General features: G+C 48.1%; 1 long non-coding RNA gene across 3 annotated transcripts in view; it reads left to right on the top strand.

Moving 5' to 3' along the window:
• The first annotated feature begins 568 nt into the window (after window positions 1–568).
• LOC108446964 overlaps window positions 569–7,659 on the top strand; it is a 16,633-nt gene continuing 9,542 nt past the window's right edge. For 2 of the 3 annotated variants that reach the window (XR_001862308.1, XR_001862307.1), the window contains exons 1-2: window positions 569–677; window positions 1,002–1,056. This is a non-coding gene — a long non-coding RNA (uncharacterized LOC108446964). The remainder of the gene's footprint in view (window positions 678–1,001; window positions 1,057–7,659) is intronic. The other variant, XR_001862309.1, reaches the window with a different exon arrangement.

Below are 7,659 nucleotides of genomic sequence, written 5' to 3'. Positions count from 1 at the left end.
TAATTAGTGCAGAGCATGGAGCCTTTCCCAAGGCTGCAAGGCCGGGGTACCTGCAGATGGCTCATAAGTGGTTAAACCTGCAAAATCCATTTTGAAGAGAGATGAACTGACATTACATAATAATCTCGGTGCCTGAATGCCAGGAGCACTGCAAGGAAAAGCAGCAGCTTCGCACAGGGGGAAGATCTCCCGTGTCAGTGTGAGTTCAGAAATCTAACGGCCTTAATTACTGTTTTATACATTGTACTAATTTCCTTGATTGTGCTGTGAAATCAAAACACATAATGAAGACCTTTTTCCCCTCTAATAAAAGCTGTCAAAGTAAATAAATATTCATCCCCATCTGCCCCTCTGGAATGAAAGTAGAATTAATTGATAATTTTCAGAGCTCCGTAACCTCCTGCCCAGTGCTCTGTTAGCTGAGGGTATTATGTGGAGTCTTCCTTCCTGAAATCCTGTTAATACAAGTTTAAAAGTCAGACAGGCATGGTGCACTAAATCAAATCTGTTTTCTAGGCTGCGTCACATGGCAAAAACCCCATCTGTTCCTCAACAGCTCAGTGCAAGCTGGTGTTTTACATTCACAGCAGAAAGCTGCTCTCAGATAACCTGGGTACAGCCACAGCAGCGCTGCATCCATCAGGACACCTGCACACATCCTGATTCCTCTGCTCTGAGTAAGTTACTCCGTGCTGGAGCCCTGAGCACAGCACTGGATTTGTTACCCTGTTAGGGGATGAAGGGACACCCAGCCGGGCGAGGAAGGCTGAGATCTGCCTCAGATATTGTGGGTGGCCTCGGTTTTGCTGCTGTTCCTCAGGATTTAGGATGCAGAGCAGATATTTGGAGAGGCATTTGAGCAGAGAGAAGAGGCTGCAGGTGGTGCTCCAGGAGGGGTGGCAGGCACCGCGTCGGGAGAGCACAGCCGCTCCTGGAGAGGATGTGGGGACATTTGAAAATTCATTTGCAGTGCAAATCTAACTCCTCTTTGTCACACACAGACCCGTAATGGAAACGTCCACCCCGCGCCAGGGGTGAGAGGGAATAATCACAAAGGTAAATGCCACTCGAGGGATTTTATCTTCTCATGACATTTGCAGTAGCTCGTTCTTCCTCCAGCTCACACGTCCCATCAGGGCAGCCACGGCTGGGTATTCTGCATATCCAAACTGCTAAAGCCTTCCAGGAATTCCGGGGAAATGGAGGGGAGGGGGCGGGTCACTGCAGATGAGCAAACATTAAAGAAGCACAGGACAAAGCCCACAGAAGAAGGAGGAGGAGGAGGTGCAGATTCCCAGGGAAGCCAATTCCATGTTTCCAGCAGTGTCAGATGTCCCAGGAACACATCCCTGCCAAACCCTGCTGTAAACCAGGGGCTGCAGCAGCTCTGGGACTGGGAGGGTTTCAGTCAGCACTGAGCAGGATAATCAGTGCAAAGCCCAGGAGCAAAAACTCCATCTTGAGCCCAGCTTTGCAACCAGACACACTGGAGAAAGTCAGGAGTGTCAGGTTTATGAAAGCAATGGTGTGGGGGATATATACATATTTTATATCTCTATATTCTCACTCCTATAGATCTCCAGAAAAGCAAAATCCATCTCATTCAGAACCAGATGCTGGACATAAATTTATTAAGATGAATGAAGCTACTTCATTCCCCTTTAGTGCCTGGAGGTTGAAAACTCAGGCAATATTGCCTCTCCCTGGCATCAGAGCACTCCATTTCTCCCCTAAGTTCTCAACAATAATTCATGTCTCTGGATGGCATTGATCAGCCACGCTTTGAGATCCTATTCTTCGTCTACATCTTCTCTTGCACTCAGCTCCTAAGACCACGGGGAAGAAAGGTTTCTGGCAGGCAAGATGAAAACTATTTATTGTACTGACCTTTTTGATTAATGGGTGGAGTTAGGTCTGAAATCATTTTTATCAGGTGAACATAATGACTTGCAGGACAACAAAAAGGGCATTTCAATTTTTTATCAAAGCCTTCAGTGAGAGCACAATCCCCCAAGGTGAACTTTGGGGACAGCCCAAGTAGCCAGGAGTGAATAAATATCTTATAACTTTAGTATTAGCTGAGAATTGACTCATGAATCAGCAGGGATCATTTGAAGGAGCCAGGCACTCCTTATCCCTGCCTATGGAGAGTGATTTCATGGATCTGTGCTGTGAGGAGATGGAGTCAGGCAAACTCGGACACCCTGGATTTTCTAAACAACTCTGTTATCAACTCTACCTCCACTGGGCTTCATGGCCTGAAATCATTCACTTGAGCCTAATTAAGTAGACATTAATTAGATGACAGTGTCTGACTGTGTATTAGTCTCTGAAAATATGATAGAGCCATTCCATTTTTTGCCACACTGCTGCAGGAAACCCAATGTTTATCAGCAACACAAACTCCCAGCAAAATCGTGGAACTGCTTCCATGGGCCCTGTGACCCTGACCCTGGACTCAGGACATTCTGTGATTCCATGGAAACCAAATTAAACGTGTACACACACAGTTACAGCAGGCAGTTAACAATACACATAAAGGCTTGTATACGTTAAAAAATACATTTTGGATCACTGGTTAAATTAATGAGCCCTTGATATCTGTGAACAGTTCCCCAGTTCCACAAGGAGAGGGAGCAGATCAGTGAGGGGAAGGCACCCAGCAGTGCCCTCCATTATGATCCAGAGCCATTGTTAACCTCTGTGCTGGCACAGGTGTATTGTGAACAGGAAAGCACAGGTACAGAGAAGGTTCATGTTGTATCAGCAAGCTACAACCCCTTTGCTGGCCTAAGGAGAGATTTCACAGCATTTCCCTTCTACACGGAGTGATGCCTTTTCCTGGTCTTAAAATCAAGAGTCAAACACGGTTAGAAGGGGAAAAGGGATTTTACCTTGGTATTTATTTTAAGGATCCTTAGGTGCACACGTCCAGGTCAAATGCACCGAAATGCAGCCCGCCAAACGCCCACCCCAAAAGATCGGGTATGTCATTATAGGTGTTACTAATTAGCAGATCTATCAAAGATTCCCCAATGAGAGGCTCGAGTGAGCCCCCCTCCCCAAGGAGCCTTCTCCTGGATGGTTCTATCTTAGTTTCCAGGATGTGTTCTGGAGAGGACCTTGGGGTCTGGGGCACACTGATCCCTAACTAGGAAGCTTCTAAGATGTTGAGTCTCCTGGCTGAACAACCAAGTCCAAGAATGCAGGCAAAGAGCACTAAGAACATAGAAGTTGTGAAAGGTATAACCGGCATAAAAGAAAAGGCAAAAAATCTTCATGGCATCAGGAGCTTGCAGGATTTGCAGGCTGGGCTGGATCAAAAACCCCTGACAGGAGTGGTCTGTGGTGCTTTTTTTTCTGGGAGATAACGGGCACTCACTCAGTGTCACGGTCCCCAGCCACGGCGCTGTTCTGCACAGCATTAATGGTTCTTTTAAAACACCTCGGAAGTCCCCAAACCTGCCCATCTCCCCTCACATCGCTGCTCCCACAGCAAGCTCAGAAGCACAAAAGAAGCACCCAAAGCTGCCAACATCCCCTGGCACCGCCAGCCCCGCGGCAGGGAGCTGAGGATCAATGTCCCAACAACAAAACCTGGAGCTGCTTTTGTGCAGAGCTTCCCAGGCGCCGCAGCAGGGAGAGGAATGGACTTGAACCTTGAACCAAACGCTGCCTCTGAGCTCCCGCTGAGCCACGGGAAGTCTCTGATTCGCATCCCATGGACCAACACTTCCCCAACAAATCCCCCCAGTCAGGAGCGTCATCCCTTCAGAAACACACACAGAGCACATCAGGACCGGCTCCTGGCAGCCAACCCCCGTTATCCCAGAGAAAAAGCCTTGGAGCACACAGCAGAGCTCCCGTGCTCCGTAAAGCTTGTTCGGAATAAACCCTCCTGACCCAAGCCCCACCCGATGGGGTTTTGAGCTGCATTTACCCAGGCACCGAATTCTCCCAGACGCTGGAAAACTCTCTGTCTGTCTGTCTCAGGCTTAATCACTTTCCATTTCCTTGCGTCGTGATTACGTGAACCGAAACGCACAGACCTGGATGTTTAAGGCTATAAAAGTGACAATGTTTCAAGGCAAAATGGCCTTTTAATAGTATTTTTAAGCACCGCGTGGCTGAGATTCCAGGCTGTAGTAACAAAGCAAGGAGGTTTTTGGCAAAGGGCTGTAAAGGGCACTCTGTCAGCACTGTTTTGTTATCTCTGTACCCACCGGCCTTCTCCAATCAGCGAGAGATGATAAGGAAAGCTGATACAAAGCAAGGGCTTGTTGGGTGGTCTGCAGACAGAGAGGGTGGGAAGTGTCCACAGAGGGTTTGGAGCATCCCTGGGGGTTTTGGTTCTCCCCGGGGGTGCTGGCGGCGCAGGGATGGAGTTTCTCCTCTCCCTGCTGCCTCCTGCACCCGAGCGTTTCCAAGTCTCGCCCACTCAAGGGCATAATTATGACGACTTTGGAACTCATTCCTCTCTGCCCGTCTCCGTGCATAATTTCAAATAAGCCTCCCAGGCAACCAGCAAGGAGAGCTCCACGGAAAGCAGTCGCAGGCTTTGAAGTTGGAGTCTCTGTTTCAAGACAGATTTTGATTTAATGATAGATGCCTACCCTGCCAGGGAAGAAATTTCGTAATGAATCAAGTAATGTGGGTATAAATAGAACCCAGCCGCAGTGTGGAGCGAGGAGAACAGGAGCAGAGGACAAGCTGGACTTTGGGTCGAGCCCAGCTGGGCTCAAGTCTGGGCTCAGCCACCCCTCAGGCTTTGCCCTGGGGTAGAAGCCTAATTGGGGCTCATTGTCCGCAGCTGCAAGGGTGGTACAGACAGCAACAACCCGGGCGCAGTTGGGAGCCAGAATGTTTGTGTAAGCTGAGACAAACACAGGGCGGGGGCGGCAGCCAGCCTGTCCTGGGAGCTCTGACTTCCACAGGGTTTGTTCCTGTCCGAGGACTGCACATCTCGGTTATCCAGAGGGTGGCATGCCTGCAAATTGTCAGCAAATCACTCAAAGGTTAGAGAATCGTAGAACGGTTGGGGTTGGAAGCGACATTAAAGCCCATCTAATCTCAAAGGTTATATAGTATTGTCTGGTTTTTATAAGTTACTTCTTATCACTGCTTCAGTAACTGTAAATTCCACTTGGTGACATCAATTATATTAATAAAGCACCCTCAATTTACTCATTATAATTTAAGCAACACCCAAACAACTCAGTTAAGACGTAAATACATTTCTTACCCCAGATAAAGCAGGGCTTGTTTTTTCCTCTCCCTGGGCAGTGACGTTATTAATCCCCAGCAAAGCACACGAGGCTCATCCCCGAAGCAGCGGAGGCACCGTCTCACACCAATTTAAAACACACCGAGCAGCCGAGTCAGCAGAGACTTCACCTTTCCAAAGACACTTTGCAGCTTCCCCCAGAGAGATCCCAACAAAAGGGGTTAAATGGGTGGTGAGTGGCCACTGATGGCTTTCATTGAGAACCCGGGGTTTGTTTTGGGAGACAAGATCACGTTTATGTTAAGGGCGCCTTTCCTTTTTCCTTCGAGGAGACAGTTTAGGACGATTATCTTTTTTAAAAGAACAGTTGTGAAGGAAACAAGAAGTGCTGGTGGAAGTCACAATGACCAAACCAAGCCAGGCTTAGCCAGGCTACGGTTTTTTCACATTTGTCACTAATTCTTCCACTCCTCTCAGCTTCCCCCTGCCCTGGGGCAGCAATTGGCTTTACCGGCTTTTATAAGTTACTGTAGCAGGGGTGACACCATCAGTCCATTCTGCACCCCAAGCCAGGCTTTTACTGCAGAATCCGGAAGCCAAAAGCCGGTGCTGCCCTCCCAGTGCAAGGTGTCCTCTCTAAAAGATTCGCGCTCCCCTTTCCCAAGCACACAGGCATTTCCCACTCCACGAAAACCAGATCTCCCCCGGTTCAGGGTGGCCACGAGCCCACGCTGCCCTTTGGGACTTTCCCTGTTTTCCTGTGCCCATCGCTCCCTTTCCCCATCCAGCGCTGGTTTCTGCAGAGGGACGGACCAGCGTCTCTCACCTTCAGCTTTAATCACTCTGATCAGCTGAGATTAGAGAGATCCTTTAACTTATTTTGGGGGAAATGACACAAGAAGCTGAGCTGCTGCAAACAGGCACCCACCAGCTGGTTGCATCAGCTGCCAGAAGCCGGCTGGGAAGGAAACTCCCAATTCCCCACTTTTCCTCACCCTCCATTATGTGCAGCTGTAATTCTGTCTGAACCAGTGGAAAACCTGCTTCCTTTATCTTTAAAGATATATCTTCCAGTTCATGCATGTGGTGCCGATATTCATCTTAAATAACAGCGGCGAGATGAACCCACCATGACTTTCATTTCTCAGATGCAACATCCTTGTCAGCAGTGGAGAGCTTAAGTGCTCTTCCTTTCACACCTATTAGGTTGGAACAAGCCTTAAAAGCATGAATAACCTTCCCCACAGCATAATGAAAGACCTTATTACAGCCTGGGATTAATTTTTTCTAATCTATTTACAAGCAAAAAGGTCGAACTCAAATTTGACAGTGAGGAAGGGAGGCAGGATTCATTATCTCCAGAAAGACTCAAGAAAATGGATGGGCATAAACAGAAGATAGTTTTGGAGCTTGATTCCATGTCCTAGCCTTTAATTAAAAATCACCCAGCAAGGCACTGCCTCGCAAACACCATTAGCTACAGGAAAAATGAAATTTCTAATTACTGAGCAAAAATATTTTGATCTCAACAAATTTTTTTATTTTAAAAAGTCATCTTTACTGCTCAAACCTGCCTTCATTTCCTTTTCCTTCTCCATGTAAAAGCTCTGCTTTTTCCTTTTATTATCAAAGGACCAGCAGGACATAACCACACACGGAGCACTGATTTTTTCCATTAAGTTGCCCTCACAAACCTCCCTCACCTTGCTGCCCACGAATCTCATCTCATCTCGTTCCCTCTGGCTGCAGCTGTGGACACCGGAGGCAGAGCTGGGGTGAGGATGTTCCTTGCTCAGCTCTGCTGTCACAGCTCTGGAGAACAACCTTAAAACGGCTGAACTGGTCAGAACTGGTCACTGTGGAGAAAAGGGGGCAATTCCTACAATTCCAGCACCTGTTTTAGCTGGATAGGGGGAAACTGGCCAGAATCAGCCTGCATGGTGTGGAGTCCCAGGGGTGGGCAGAGGGAAGGGATTGCACACGCCCTGCCTGAGGTGAGTACCCACAACAGGCTCTTTCGGCCACACAAATCTCATCCCAGAGATTTGGGAAAGGGCTCGGCTCCTGCCTCCGCAGGCTCTGCTGTTCCTGAGGCTGTGCCTCCCTCTCCAGGCAGCCCAGGAGCTGGCACTGCTGCTGGTTGTTTCATCCAACCCAATTTCTCCCCAGTATCCCATCTAACCCTGCCCTCTGTCAGTTTGAGACGTTTCTCCCTTGTCCTCTCGCTGCCCTTGTAATTATTTGCTCTAATAATTATAATAATACTTGTATTATTTGTGCTGATGCTCCCTGAGTAGCTGCCTGCGCTCCCTGGACATCCAAGGAGTCAGTGGACAGAGATAATTCGTATTTATCCCATGTGTTAACTGTGTTTGTACGTGTTTATTGCATTTAAGTGTGCAGTGAATGTATTTATTTAACCCTGTGGAAAGAGT

Source organism: Corvus brachyrhynchos, unplaced genomic scaffold, assembly GCF_000691975.1.
Source record: "Corvus brachyrhynchos isolate BGI_N302 unplaced genomic scaffold, ASM69197v1 scaffold95, whole genome shotgun sequence".
In the NCBI taxonomy this organism is placed as follows: Eukaryota; Metazoa; Chordata; class Aves; order Passeriformes; family Corvidae; genus Corvus; species Corvus brachyrhynchos.
Note: the sequence above shows the minus strand (reverse complement) of the source record. Positions and strands in the feature narration are given on the sequence as shown.